At 57.3% G+C, this 13287-nt stretch overlaps 1 long non-coding RNA gene across 1 annotated transcript in view; it reads left to right on the top strand.

The window, feature by feature from the left end:
- Nucleotides 1-11098, top strand: part of LOC148182685 (uncharacterized) — a 39428-nt gene extending 28330 nt beyond the window's left edge. The window contains exon 3 of the long non-coding RNA XR_015774339.1: nucleotides 10366-11098. This is a non-coding gene — a long non-coding RNA (uncharacterized LOC148182685). The remainder of the gene's footprint in view (nucleotides 1-10365) is intronic.
- The last annotated feature ends 2189 nt before the right edge of the window (nucleotides 11099-13287 follow it).

Genomic DNA, 13287 nt, shown 5'->3' on the forward strand with positions numbered 1-13287 from the left:
GTGTCCACAGGCAGGGAAAGCCACCTGGCTCCCAGGCAGGCGGGCTGGGATGGCATCCTGGGCTCCGTGTGCCCGTTTCCTGGGATTCCCGGGATTCCAGGAGCTCAGCCAGGCTCTTCCCAGCAGCTGCAGCTTCTTCCAGAACCCCCGTGCTCCAGCCCTGAGGCTTTTGGCCAGGAGGGGCTCCTGGGTGTTGCAAAGCAGATGTTCCAGCACCGCAGTTTGTCCCCTCTGTCCTCTCAAACTTCCTGCTTGGATCAGAGACTCCAAATGGAAAAAGCAGCTTGGGGCTGTTGTTATCTTGGAATGAAATATTCCCTGGATCCCAGCGCAGTTTGGGAGAGGGGGTGTTGTTCCTTGGCTGATCCCACGGGGGATCTGGGATAACCATCCTGATCCCGCTCCTGCTCCTGGCCAGGGATTTGTGTCAGCGGCAAAATTCCTGCCCAGGACAAAAATAACGGGAAGAACCGGCTGGACAGAAGGTGCTGAGGGAGCAGCAGGAATCGCTGCAGCAGCTAATTAATTAATTACTGGTTCATTATTATTGCTGTCGTGCAGGGGATGAGGTGAAGCCTCAGGAGAGCTCTGCCCGTGGGAACTGGGGAGGAACAGATCCAACATCCCGGCAGCCCTTCCCTCGGGATGGGAGGGAGGGGTGAGCCATGGGCTCCACACCTTTCTGGATTTAGGGAAATCCTCTGGATTTGGTCACTTCCCCGTGCCCCTGTGACACGGCCAGTGATGGAAAGCGGGAAAGGGAGGGGGGGGTTTTATCCTTGTGCAACCAAAAATCTGGGAATTCAGCGGCAGTGGAGGAAGGCACAAAGGAATAAAACTGGAGTGGATATTTGGGAAGGAAAGGAACCCGTGGGTGAGAGGGGAGGCTCTGCTGAGGGCTTCTCCAGCACGAATTAACAGTGACAGTAAAATCCTGAGGGGTTTTGCCATCCCTGGGCTGCTCCCAGCAGTTCCAGGTGCTGTCCCTCATCCGGGCTGATCCCAGGATGTCCCAGCTCCTTGTCACCGCTGTGGCTGCAGGGGACACAAAATTCCTCCAGGAGCCTGGGGGCAGCTCAATCCCAGAGAGGAGGGGAAAACCCCCAGGAGGTTTTGGGGAGGTGAGCAGGGGACCTCGCTGTCCCCAAGGCACCCGGGTGGGGTGACGGAGCTGTTTGGGCTGTCCCCCCTCTCGTGGCGAGCTGGGAGTGAAGGGACAGTGTCCCCTTTGTCCCTCTCCTGGCCCGGAGCGGGGATGTGAGCAGGGAAAGGCCCCATCCAGGAAAAATCCTCTTCCCGTGGCCGGACCGCAGGGAACTCGCTGAACTCGTGCCTTGGATGGAGCACAGGAGCTGTGGCTTTGCCTCCTTTGCCCCTCTGCCGCCTGCCCAGCCCCCCTGGCCGGGGTTTTGGGCACACCGAGCTCAGCGTCCCCACCTGGGGTTTGGGGGGACTGGAGCCTCCCTGTTCCCGGCTCCTTTGAAGGGTTTTTGTGGCTGCCCACGAGGACCTGGCCGTGCTTGGGCTGAGATCCTCTGGCCGCTTTTTCTGGGACCACCAGCGAGCTCAGGGACGGGGCTGTGGCCACCTTTTGATATCAAAAGATATCCCAAAGGCAAATATCGGGAAATATCCGGGTGGAGGGAGGCGGGCTGGGATTTTGGAGCTCTGGGAGCTCCCGGCTGCAGCCAGGGAGAAATGCTTGGTGTGTTCCCGTGGGTGGCACATGAAAGGTGGGGCCAGGTCATTAATCTGGGGGGGCTGGAGCTCTGGGAGACCACCAGAGCTCTGTGGGGTGTTTGGACAGAGCAGCTCGGATTCATCCTCCCCCTTCATCCTTAAATACCTTAAACACCACCCCACAGAGCGCAGGGTAAAATAAATCCGCTTCAAACGGCCCCGTTCGGTGGTGCCTGCAGCACTATTTATACTTTTATTGCTCCCCTGGGTTTAGGGAAGAGCTTTTTTCATGGAAACACGGGTGTGGGGTGGGATTAATGCAGCCACCGTCCTCAGAGAGCCACTTTGGAGCTGGGGAGAGGCGTGGGCAGACCCCAGGTGATCCCAGATCCAGGTGATCCAAATCCCTTCAGAGCTAATGCAGTTCTCAGGCTGTGCTGGAGGTCCCAAGCTTGGTTGGGAGAGTTCTTCCCTCCTGGAAGCCCCACAAAATCCCAGGAAAACGCATTTCTCAGGGAGAAATGAGTCCAATGTCCAGACCAGACCCAATTCCAGCCCAGCAGGTTTTTGCCTGTAGTTTTTAGGGATGGAAGGCGGACTTTGGGGTTGCGCCAGGGCTAATCCCAGCTCTCTTCTGGCTCTCCCATTCCCCATGGAAAATGATCCCAATCTCCCAACTTCCCGCTGGAAGCTTGAGGTGTTTCATGGGAGGCCAAATAACCTGGAGATGTTTTCCTTCCTCTTCCCAGCAGGAGCATCCAGGTGTTCCCTGGATCTCTCTGGAATGCTGGGCCCGGAGCTGGTGTGAGATTTAAACCTTTGTCACAACAATGACCTTGAACAAACCCCTGCCTCGTGCCAGGTGACGTCCAGCAGCTCCCAAACCTCCTCCTCCGGATTTTTCCTGGGCTCTCAGGAGGAATGGCCATAAAATGGTGACATTTTGGGACAAACCAGGAGGTTCTTCACCGCATCAGCACCTTGAGCCACACTCAGGGCCACGTTTGGGGTTTTAATGTTCATCTTCCTCCCTGTGGAATCTCCCATTCCGTAAAAAACCACCCAGAGGCTCTCGGGGCGGGAATTCCTTCACTCCCAGCTCCAAACCTGCGGCAGAGCTGGGGTCACCTCCCTGGCAGCCGGGAGGGGTGGGCAGAGCCCCGAGCCCGGCGCTGCTCCTCCGGATCCCTGCACATGGAGCAGCTCCAGGGTGTTTGTCTTGGAGATTAAATCTGGAGAGCCTCCGGTCTCCCAGTCCATGCCGGGAAAGAGGGGCAGGAGGGAGGGAAAGGAGCCCAGCCCTGCGGGAGAACACACCTGTTAACCCTCTGGAAGCTGGAAAAGCAAGGGATGGAGGGAGAGGGAGAAAGGAGAGGGGGAAATGGGGCTGGGAAATCCCTTGGGAGAGGTTGGCACAGCTGGATTTTGTTGGAATCTTTTCCGTGCTCCTTGGACACAATGGAGCGTTCCCGTGGGGAGCAGGATAGTTCATGTTGGAAACGCTGATCATGGAATCCTGGATTGGTTTGGGTTGGGAAGGACCTTAAAGCTCATCCAGTGCCACCCCTGCCGTGGGCAGGGACATCTCCCACCATCCCAGGCTGCTCCAAGCTGGCTTTGGGCACTTCCAGCGATCCAGGGGCAGCCGCAGCTTCTCTGGGAATTCTATTCCAGGGCCTCCCCACCTTCCCAGGGAAGATTTTCCTAAGAACCAGCCTAGCCCTGCTGTGTCAGTGTGAATCCCTCCTCAGCCCTGGTGCAGGGTCAGGGTGTGAGACCCTAATCCTGAACTTCCTCTGGCTCAGGGCTTTTCCTGCAGCTGTTTGTGCCCGTCCCCAGGGCTGGATCCCCCTCTGCATCCCAGCCCTGCCTCTCCTCCCTGCCCAGCATCGTTTGTGCCTCCCTCAGAGGCGTGAGGGACACGGGGACATCTCCACCTGCCTGTCCTGGACCCCCAGGTGGCTCAGACCATCCTCCTCCTCCTCCTCCTCCTCCTCCCAAGCCTCCTGCTGGGCTTTGCCTTTAAATCCCCAGTAAATGCCGAGCCTGGCGGGCAGGAGGGAGGGAGGGAGAGCATCTCCCGGTGCCCCAGTGTTCCCAAACACTTCACCCCGTGCACGGAGCGCTCTCCGTGTTCCCTCAGCACAGGGCTGGGTTTGCAGGGATGTTTATCCAAAGGGATCGTGCCTCCGAGCCTCTGGCACCTCCGAGGCCAGGCGGGCTGTGTTTATCCTGGGCTGGAGCTGGGGCTCAGCCAGGCCGAGGCTCCTCCGAGATGGAGAGGATTTCTGAAAGCCCTGATTGTGAGAGGCCAAGCCCAGGGCAAACGCGGCTCCCAGTGCTCGTACCCAGGCTGAACTGGGGGAACTGGGCCCGAGGGAGCTGGGGGAGCACCCCCTCCTCTGCCAGGGCTGGTTTGGCATCCCCACCTTCAGTGGGATGGGTTAACTGGGGGGCTTTGGGCTGGAATGGCTGGGGCTGCTCCGTGTCCAATTTCCACCCTTGTTTTTGTTGCTTTTAGCCTTCGGTGGAGTCGGGATTTCTCTCCTGGATGATCCCAGTTTGGGATTGGGGATAATTTGTAGGAGCCCACAAAGCTGGGAATCCCCAGGGGCTGTGGTTCCTTCCACAGGATCCTTCCCTCAGCACCCCAGTGCTGGGGCTGCCACAGCTGGGGTGCCCTGGCTGAGCTGGGCTGCACATCCTGAGTTTTCACCCATCCTCTCCGTAATCCAGAGGTCTCCAGCTCCTCTGTGGATGTGGAGCCTCCCTCTCCTCCAGCTCCTGCATCCAGCCTGGAAGGGAAAACCCATTGGGCTCTGGGCTTGGTGCTCCAGCGCTGCAGCCTGGGCTGGGCACAGCCCTCTCCTTAATCCCAGAGGAACAATTTAATTAAGGGAGATGCAGATCTCATCCGCTGGGAGTTCTCCCTGCAGGCTCCGGGCCCTGGATCCTGCCCAAGGGAGAGGAGGAGGAGGAGGAGGAAGGCTGGGCACTGCTGGGATCCTCTCCCCGGGCTCCAGCACTGGCCAGGTCTCCCCCTCTCCAGGAGGGGCTGGGATGGAGCTGTTCATCCCTTGGGATTCCCCTTCCAAATCCCAAATCCCACTTCCCACTGAAGTTTTATGGCTTTATCCATAAACCAGCACAGGCAGGAGGAAGGAGGGAGCAGGGAAGTGGGTGTAGCTTGGAAAAATCAGGTTTCGTGCCTGCAGTCCTTGTGAAAATATCTCCCTTGGAATCTTGCTCTGCAGTAGAGTGGCTTTTGTTTTGGGAATGTTGGGAGCAGGGAGCGGGAAGGTGTTGGGAAGTGGGACAAGCAGGGCTGGGGATGGAGGGTGCAGCAGAATCCAGCAGGAGCTTTCCCTCCTCCTCAAATCCAAGGGATGATGTTGGGAACGAAGTCTCTGGACATGGCAGGACCCCCTCAAATCCCTGCCCCGCAGGAAACCCCCTGGCTCCGGCAGGGAGAGCCCATTAAAAGGGAATGGGCCGATCCATAAATCAAAGCAGCTGGAAAATGAAACCAGGGGGTTGGGAGAGGAGTTTTGCTTTTTTCCAAGTTCGTTTTTTTTTTTTCCCTCCCCACTCAATTAAAGCAAACAAAACTCCCAGCGCAGGCGGGTGCTGAGCTCGGGGTGCCGGGGAAACGAGCTCCGTAAATTACGGCTGGGATGTGTGGAAGTGTTGAAAAGGGATCAGCTGTTCCCCAGCTCGGCGGGGGAGAGCCCTGGGAGCGCCCAGTTCTTCAGGAAGGTGGGATTTTCTCCCAAAAATCCATCCCAAAGGAGATTCCTGCCCTCGGGAAGTGTGGCTGGATGCTGCCAGGGTGGCTTTGGCCGCATCTCCAGGACCGACAATTCCCGTTGCACCGGGAAGCGATGCCGGTGCTGATGGGGCTCACCATGACCTGCTGGGATGGAAAGATTTCCTTCCCTCAGGAATATCAGATCCTTTGGGATCTGATATGTTTTATCCATATTTTAGCTGTGGTTTATCCATGTTTCATCCCAGTTTTCCGTTCCACTTTAAGGGCAGTAATTCCAAAGGAGTCATTTATAAAATTCCCCATGTTTAGGCCTCATCAGTGATTCCGTCCCTCAACCCCTGCCCTGCTCCATCCTTTGGGATCAGGGTTGTGGTGGTTGGGAACTCCGTAGGAAGTTGGGATCCCGTCAGGCTGGGGGAGCATCTCTGCTCCCAGCTCTGCCTAGGCACATTCCACCGGGATTTTATTCCCTCTTTTTCCACGGAAAGAAGGAAGGGAGGGAGGGGAGAAGTGGGGGGGCACAGAGAATTAATCAGCTTAGGGTCACCGCAGGAAAAAACGCAGCTTAAACTGGTAATCCCCGGGCTGGAGATCAGCTCAGAGCTGTGAAATCAACGTGGGCTTTCCTCCTTCCCCCTCTCCCACCTCCGAGCACGGGGCAGGACCCCGGCGTGGCCTTTGCACCCTGGTTTGGTGTCACTCCCTGATCCAAAGCTTTCCAGGGAACACCTTGAGCCAGATGTGTGGGTTTGGGACGTCCCCGGGCCGTGGGGAGCAGAGCTGGGCTGGGATCCTGCGGGATGAGACCATCAGCACCTCCCTGGGGACAGGCACGGAGGGTTTGCAGCACTTTTCCCACCCTGTGAACAGTTTATTCCACCCTGGAATGGGAGACAGGTGTGGGAATGAGGAGGGGACCCCCTGGAATCCCTTTTATCCCGGGGATCCGGCCTTTGCACGCCTCTGTGGGAGCAGGAGGTGCCTCAGAGCGTCCCCTCCCCTGCAGCAAATCCAGATCAGCTCCTTTGGAAGATCCAGGGATCACAGGGATCACCAGGATCTGGAAACCAAGGGGAGCTGCTCAGCTCCTGCCTGCCCACAGCGAGGGGCTCCGGAGTTCCAGCAGGAAAAACCGGGAATTAAGAATTCCCTGGTGCTCAGGGAATGGCTCAGGCCCATCCCTCAGCCTGGTTTGTCACTCTGGGGACACTTCAATCAATGACCCAGAGCTGTCACGGCTGCCAGAGCCTTCCCGAAACCCAGGGCTGGCCCAGCCTGATGTCACCCCGTGCTCGTCACCCTGCTGCAAAAATGAAGGAGAATGGGACTTTCTTCATTCCTTGCCCTGCCTGTCATTTTTTCAGGATTTAGAACAAGTGACACACGGATTTCAAGAACCAGGGTGGCCTTTTCCTGCGGGGAAGGAGGGGAAAATTGCTCGAAAGAGCGGGAGGCAGAACAGGTTGGAGTGTGTGAACGAGAAAGTGCTCAGGGGTGTGGCGGGGGGGGTGAGATGCTCTATTTTTAGGCTTCCACCTGTGCTCAGGTTCGGGGGGTTTGGTCAGGGCTGGAATTTGAGGAGGGAGCTGCAGATGGAGCTGGGAGCTGCGTGCATCCCTCTGGGAATGAGCCTCTGGCAGGACTCACCTGTGGCATCCCTGGATGTCCCCTGGGATGCAGCCAGAGCCATCCCCTTCCAGATCTGGGGGTGCTCTGCGGTGCCCTGGGCTCCTTCCTGCAGCTCCTCCTGCCCCTCAGCTCCGAGGGGTTTGTGCTGTCACATCTTTGGGGAGCTCTCCCCCAGCCTGGGCTATTTTGGGGTTACAGAGGCAGGGTTTGGGGGGTCCCATCCTGGCACTGAGCATCCCCCCTGCCCCAGGGGGCTCGGGCCGGGTGTCTGTGAGTCAGAGCCGGGCTCTCGGTGACTCAGGGAGCCGCCAGCGCCTGTCTGGGCCGGGTTATTCATTAACACCTTCCCAGCAAGGGAACAAAGCGCTCCTCCCGCCCAGGAGCTGCGGTGACACCTCTGCCCTGCCCGCCCGGGATTTTGGCAGGGTTTGGGGATAATCCCTTGGGACAGGCTCTGGGAATTCGGCTGTGGCTGTGCAGGGGGCTGCCCCGAGCCTGGCTGATCCCTCCAGGCTGGTTTAGATCCTCCAGGAGTGAGGCAGCTGCTCCAGCCCTGGCACTGAGCTCACGCAGGAACCCACGGAGAAGCTGTGGCTGCTCCATCCCTGGAAGTCAGGCCAGGCTTGGAGCAGCTGGGACAGTGGGACGTGGCAGGGGGTGAAACTGGATGAATTTTAAAGTCCCTTTTCCCCTAAACATTTCCATGGCTCCGTAGTGCAGCACATCCCGCAGTGCTGGTGATGCAGGAGGCAGCGTGGCGAGGGGTCCTTCCCAAGGATCCCAAATTCCCAGCCCAGGGTGGGCTCTGGGTGTGAGCTGGCCCGGCCTGGGGGTTCTGCCTGTGGGAGAGCAGGGAGGAAGGAGCTGGAAGGATTCCCTGGTGAGATGGGACGCGTGGGGAAGGATGGACACAGACATGCCAGGACTTCCCTTCCCCTTCTCCAGGATTTTGGGGCCAGGCTGAGCCTGCCTGGGTGTGGGTGCAGGGCCAGGGCACGAGGTGCTGGGCAGCTCTGCTGGGACCAGCTCCTGCAATCGGGCTGTGGCTCTCCAGCTGCGTTTTTCTTAATCCAGCCCTTTGGATGGGGAAGAATTCCGGCAATAAAAGCGGAATTGGGGCAAGTCTGAGCAGGGCCAGGGGTCTGAGGGAGCAGCAGGGAGGTGGGAGCTGCCAGAATCCTGTCCCTGCCTCTTGGATCCCTTTCCCGTTTGGCTTTGCTGCGCACACAGTTCGTGCTCTGGCTGTCTGGGGATGCTGCCACCCTCCACACAATTCCCGTTCCGTTCCCGTGCCTTGCCCTGCTCCTGGAGAACGGCTTTGGGCAGGGCAGGAGGCAGATCCCCATCCCAAAACGTGCAGGGCCTCGCTCCTGCTGCAGCTCACCCCTCCTCTGCTGGCTCGGGGTGGATCCTCCCCTCTTGCCGGTGCTGATCCCGTTCCATCCCTGCTCTCCGGGGATGCTCTGGGGGCTCCTGGAGAGGACCAAAACCCCGGCACTGGTGTCCTCTCCCCGAGGGAGGCAGATGATCCCTCCTGGAGATCGCGGGAGGCACCTGGAACGTGTCGGGCTGTGAGGGGTCAGTTCACACTCAGGACGTGCCGATGTCCCCAGGACGGGCAGGGAACGCGGCTCCCCCTGGGAATTGCAGGCACAGAAAGCTCCCAAGGTCCTGTAAATGCAAGCTCAGACACAGGGCTTGATTTAAGACCTTGGAGAAGGCTTCCGGATCTAGAATCATAAATTAGAATGTGAGCTTAAATAGAAAGACACGAAGTTAGGCTGTAGGAAGTTTTAAGGCTTTGAAGTTAAGATATAGTAGTTATAAAGGCAATAAGAAGTTTAAGGTATAACAAGTAGCTTTGTGTGTCAGTGCATGATTGGTTAAGAATCTCACTGCAGCAGAGATGTATAAAACACATTAATTAACTACTGGTGTGAAAGTAGAATCATTCTTTTGTGGCATTAATTTATTGGTTAATTAATCTTTAAAAACTCTTGTGACCTGTAGCCTTGTGACCACTGACCAAGAGCATCTGCTGAATAAGGTGAAGACGTCCTCACTCCTTCATAGAAAAAGAATAATAAAATAATAATTCATGTTTTAACACATCTCCCTGTGGTCCTGTCTCTCTCAAAATCCTGATATCTCCTGGTGCCTCCATCCCTGAGCCTGTGCTGGTGTCCCCAGCAGGGACAGGGGACACAGCTCCATCCCTGAGCCTGTGCTGGTGTCCCCAACACGGGCAGGGCACCATCCCCGGTGCCTCTCCCCGCCTCTCCCCGCGGATCCCCGCGGATCCCCGGCCGCATCCCGAGCTCCCCGAGCGCTGCCCCGGGCTGGAGGCGGCAGGAAGCGCCTTTGATGTGCGGGTGTTTCCCCGCGTTCAAACCCGGGTCCGGCCCGAGATAACAGATCAGAGCAGCGCCCGGGGCTGCGCTATCGCTGCCAGCGCCTCTGATCGCTCCCGGCCGCGGCTCCTTCAAACGCGGGGCCGGGCGGGCACGGCCGGGGCTGGCTGCGCCCTCCGGGCCTGATTCACCCCGGGCTTTGCTGCGGTTTCGGGGGGCCCTGGGGGGCTGTGAGCTGCCAGAGGTGCGGTTGGAGGCTCCGGGTGTTCTCCTCTGGGATGGCAGCACCGTCCCTGGCTGTGCCGCACCCGCACGGGTGTCCAGAGCCCGGGGATTTGGGGTTGGTGCCCAGAGATGCTCGGGAGGGATCTCTGGGGTGTCACCACCGATGTCTGAGCTCGCTGCTCATCATCCCAGATCCCGCTGTTCTCTGCTCCCAGAGCCCGGGGATTTGGGGTGGATGCCCTGCAAATCCCAGTGATGCTCATGAGAGGACTCTGGACCTTCTCGGGGGGCACTGGGTGTCTCTGGGGTGCCACCACCGATGTCTGAGCCCTCTGGCTGTCCCAGATCCCGCTGTTCTCTGCTCCCAGAGCCCAGGGATTTGGGGTTGGTGCTTTACAAACCCCAGTGATGCTCGTGAGAGACCTCTGGGGTGCCACCACTGATGTCTGAGCTCCATCTGCAGGGACCCCCAGCCCCCGGGAATTTGGGGTGGGTGCCCTGCAGAGCCCCACCGTGCCCGAGAGGAGAACAGGAGCATCTGCAGCTGCTCTCAGCTGTGGGAGTGCACAGGAGAGGTTGGGAAAAGGAGGTTAAAAAGGCTCCGGGGCTGCTGCTCCCTCTCCTCTTTCCCCCATCTCTCCAAACACGGGATTTGGTGCTGAGGAAGGAGCAGCCCCGCTCCAGCCCACTAACGCTGTTTTTCCTTCGCAGGGCCCGTGCTGAAAGCTCGGGGTGAGGGACAGAGGGGACAGCCAGGACACGCAGGAGCAGCTCCCGAGGCTGCAGCTGCAGCTCAGGGACAGCGATGGAACCTCAGGGCTGGGAGAGGTTCTTCCCTTGCCTCCAGCCCCAGCTCCACACCTGGAACCTGCCCGGGCTCCATCCCCTCCCCGTGAGGAGGATCCCACCAGGAGCTCAGCTCCTGCCACACGGAACTGACAGGAAAAAGCTCCATTTTCTGCTGGCCTTTGGGAATTGTCCTCTTGGATCCTGGTGATGGATGGATGGATGGATGGATGGATGGATGGATGGATGGATGGTGAAGAGCTCCTGGCTCAAGCAGCAGCTCAGTGCTTTCCTCTGGCAAGGACCAAGCGCTTGCCCAGTTTCCAGTGGATTTTTTTTGTCTTTATTTTTACCCCTCTGCTCATTTTTTTTTTTTTTTTTAATTTTTGCTGTTTTTTGGGGGTTTGGGTGTTTCCTGTGGATACCGGAGCTGCAGTGGATCCCGTGGTGGGAACTGGAGCCTTTGGAAGAGCAGGAGCTGAGCTGGTGCTGGGCTTTCCAGCACCCTGAGCTGGGTGGCCTCGGGAGGGTCCTTCTGCCACACCTGGAACATCCCAGTGGATCCCAGTCCAGGTGGGAGCGGGAAGCAGGCGCAGGAATGGGGGAAAAGCCGAACCTCAGCGAGGGGAATGTCCCAATGAGAGCAAAGTCACCCAGAGACAATTAAACGACATTTAATAAACCCCTCTGGCTCCGTGAGTGCTGGATGTTGTTTTCCATTTGCCACATTTCCAGGGGATTTTGGGGATGCCTTGGATTGTCCAGGAAACCTTGAGAAACTCCTGTCCCAACAAAGCCAGCCCAGGAATTTAACACTTTTATTTTGCAGGAAAGCTCTTCCCTGTCCTTTCCCTTTTCCCTTTCCAGCCTTTAACCACCACTGCCATCCCTCCTGCTCCAGAAGCCACTGAAATGCAAATTATTTGCCCTAGAATCCTGTTGTTAATTATCCCTGGATTCTGTTCCCTCCTAGCCTGTAAGCACCGGAAGGTGCCGTGTGGAAATTGAACGTAAAAGGGATATTTATGGAGTGGAAATGTTTATGATAATTAATGTTTTAGGATTTTAAACGTTATTTAACCAAAAAAAAAGGGGTCCTGTCGTGTAAAAAGCACAGTGGCCTCGTGAGCATGGACTCCAAATAATTATTTGGGAGCAGCCAGGAAGTTTTTCCCAGGGTCATTTAGGCTGGAAAAGGTTTCCAAGACCTAGTCCCACCTTGTCCATAGACCAGAGCTCCCACTGTGCCATCCTTTCCCAACACAATTCCAGCACAAAATCCCACCTGGATCCATTGATTTCAACCCCAGGGACAGAGCCAGGGATGGCCTGGGGGGATCCCAGTGCTTGGATATGGAAGTTTTGGAGTTCCTAAGGAATATTTCCCTCAAAGGACGGCCCAGCTCCGACCTGCTCCGAGCAAACACGGCCGGGGAAGGGTGGGACCTTCCTGGGTGAGCAGCTGGAGAACCAGCCCGGCTTTCCTCCCAGGAATCCCAGAGTGGCTGCACGGAGAAATCCGCGGGATTTATGAGTTTGCTTTCCCAAATGCAAATATTAACCCTGGCCGGCCGGGCCCGGGGCAGGAATTCTGGAGTCCTGCAAGGAATTCCCTGTTCCTCCTCCAGGCTGGGAGAGCTTTGGGAAGCTGCTCCTGGTGCTCTCTGCTTGAGCCCCTCTCTGAGGAAGGGCTGGGCTGGAGCCCTGATCCCCCAGGAATGGGAATTACCCCAAAGCCGCTCCCAGCCAAGCTCCTTTTCCCGTTTTCCATCCTTTGGTCTCCCTCAAGGAGAGGAAATTGTGCTGGCAGAGAGCTCTGCTCCTTTCCAACAGGGATTTCTTGGAGCGGGATGAGCCTCCCCCAGTTCCAGCTCTGGGAGCGCTGCTCCTGCTCCCGCTGATGTTTTCCGGGTGCTTGGAATGGCAAAACCTTCCCCGAGCGTGGTCTGACGTCCTCCCCCTCTCCAAATTAAGCGCCAGCCCTGCCTCAGCCTAATTAAAACCAGCAAAGAGGACTGGGCCAGGCTGTAAAATTCTAGGACAGTTTTATGTGGGGCAATTAAAAGGAAGGTAAAAAAAAAATTGTTGAGAAATTAAACACTAATTACTTTTTTTGTTTTGTTTTGTTTTGGTTTTTTTTCCCGTTTTTTGGCCAGCTGAGCTGTTTTGGCAGTGGGGGCTGTGAGGGGGATGCAAAAGCTGGGATGGTCGGTTCCCCGCTGCCATAAATCTGCTGGATCAAATGTTCCCCTGCTTTTGAGCCCTGTAATTCATCTGCTGCCAATTAACGTAAATCACATTTTTTCAATTAAAATTCGAGGCCTGGTGGCAGAGCCCGGTGGGGAGGGGGCGGCAGGGGCAGAGCCTGGGTGTGGAAGCGAGGTGGAAATGTCTGTTTTAAAGGGTGTGATGCCATTTTAGTGCTTTCCACATAAAATAGGATGTAAATGCCCGGGCTCTGGGGAGCCGTGAGAGCCCAGCGAGGATCCCTGGCCTGAGGGATTAACAGGGAATCCCACCTGGGAAGCCTGGAGTGATGGCAACTCCCTGACGCCAGGAAAACTCCTCTGGGATGGAATTTTCTTGCCGTGATTCCATCTTTGGGATGGGCTTTTCCAGGCTGGGACTGCCCGAGGTGTCCCCGGAGCTCCGGGGAAGGTGGATCCCGGTGTTTGGGATGGGAATGGGAGCCTTGCGTAACACCTGGAATAATTGGCCTTGGATGGGGAAGGAAGCCGCTGCTTCCTCTCTCTGTGTCTGGTCTTGCACCTGAGCGTTTTCTCTCGTGCTTGGAAAAGGAAAACAGGCAGTGAAGTGTTGGGAAAGAGGGGAGGAAAGGCAGGGCTT

The sequence above is a fragment of the Pseudopodoces humilis genome, chromosome 21 (assembly GCF_049639895.1).
Source record: "Pseudopodoces humilis isolate 2021_Gansu_Grassland_sample_001 chromosome 21, ASM4963989v1, whole genome shotgun sequence".
Taxonomy (NCBI): Eukaryota; Metazoa; Chordata; class Aves; order Passeriformes; family Paridae; genus Pseudopodoces; species Pseudopodoces humilis.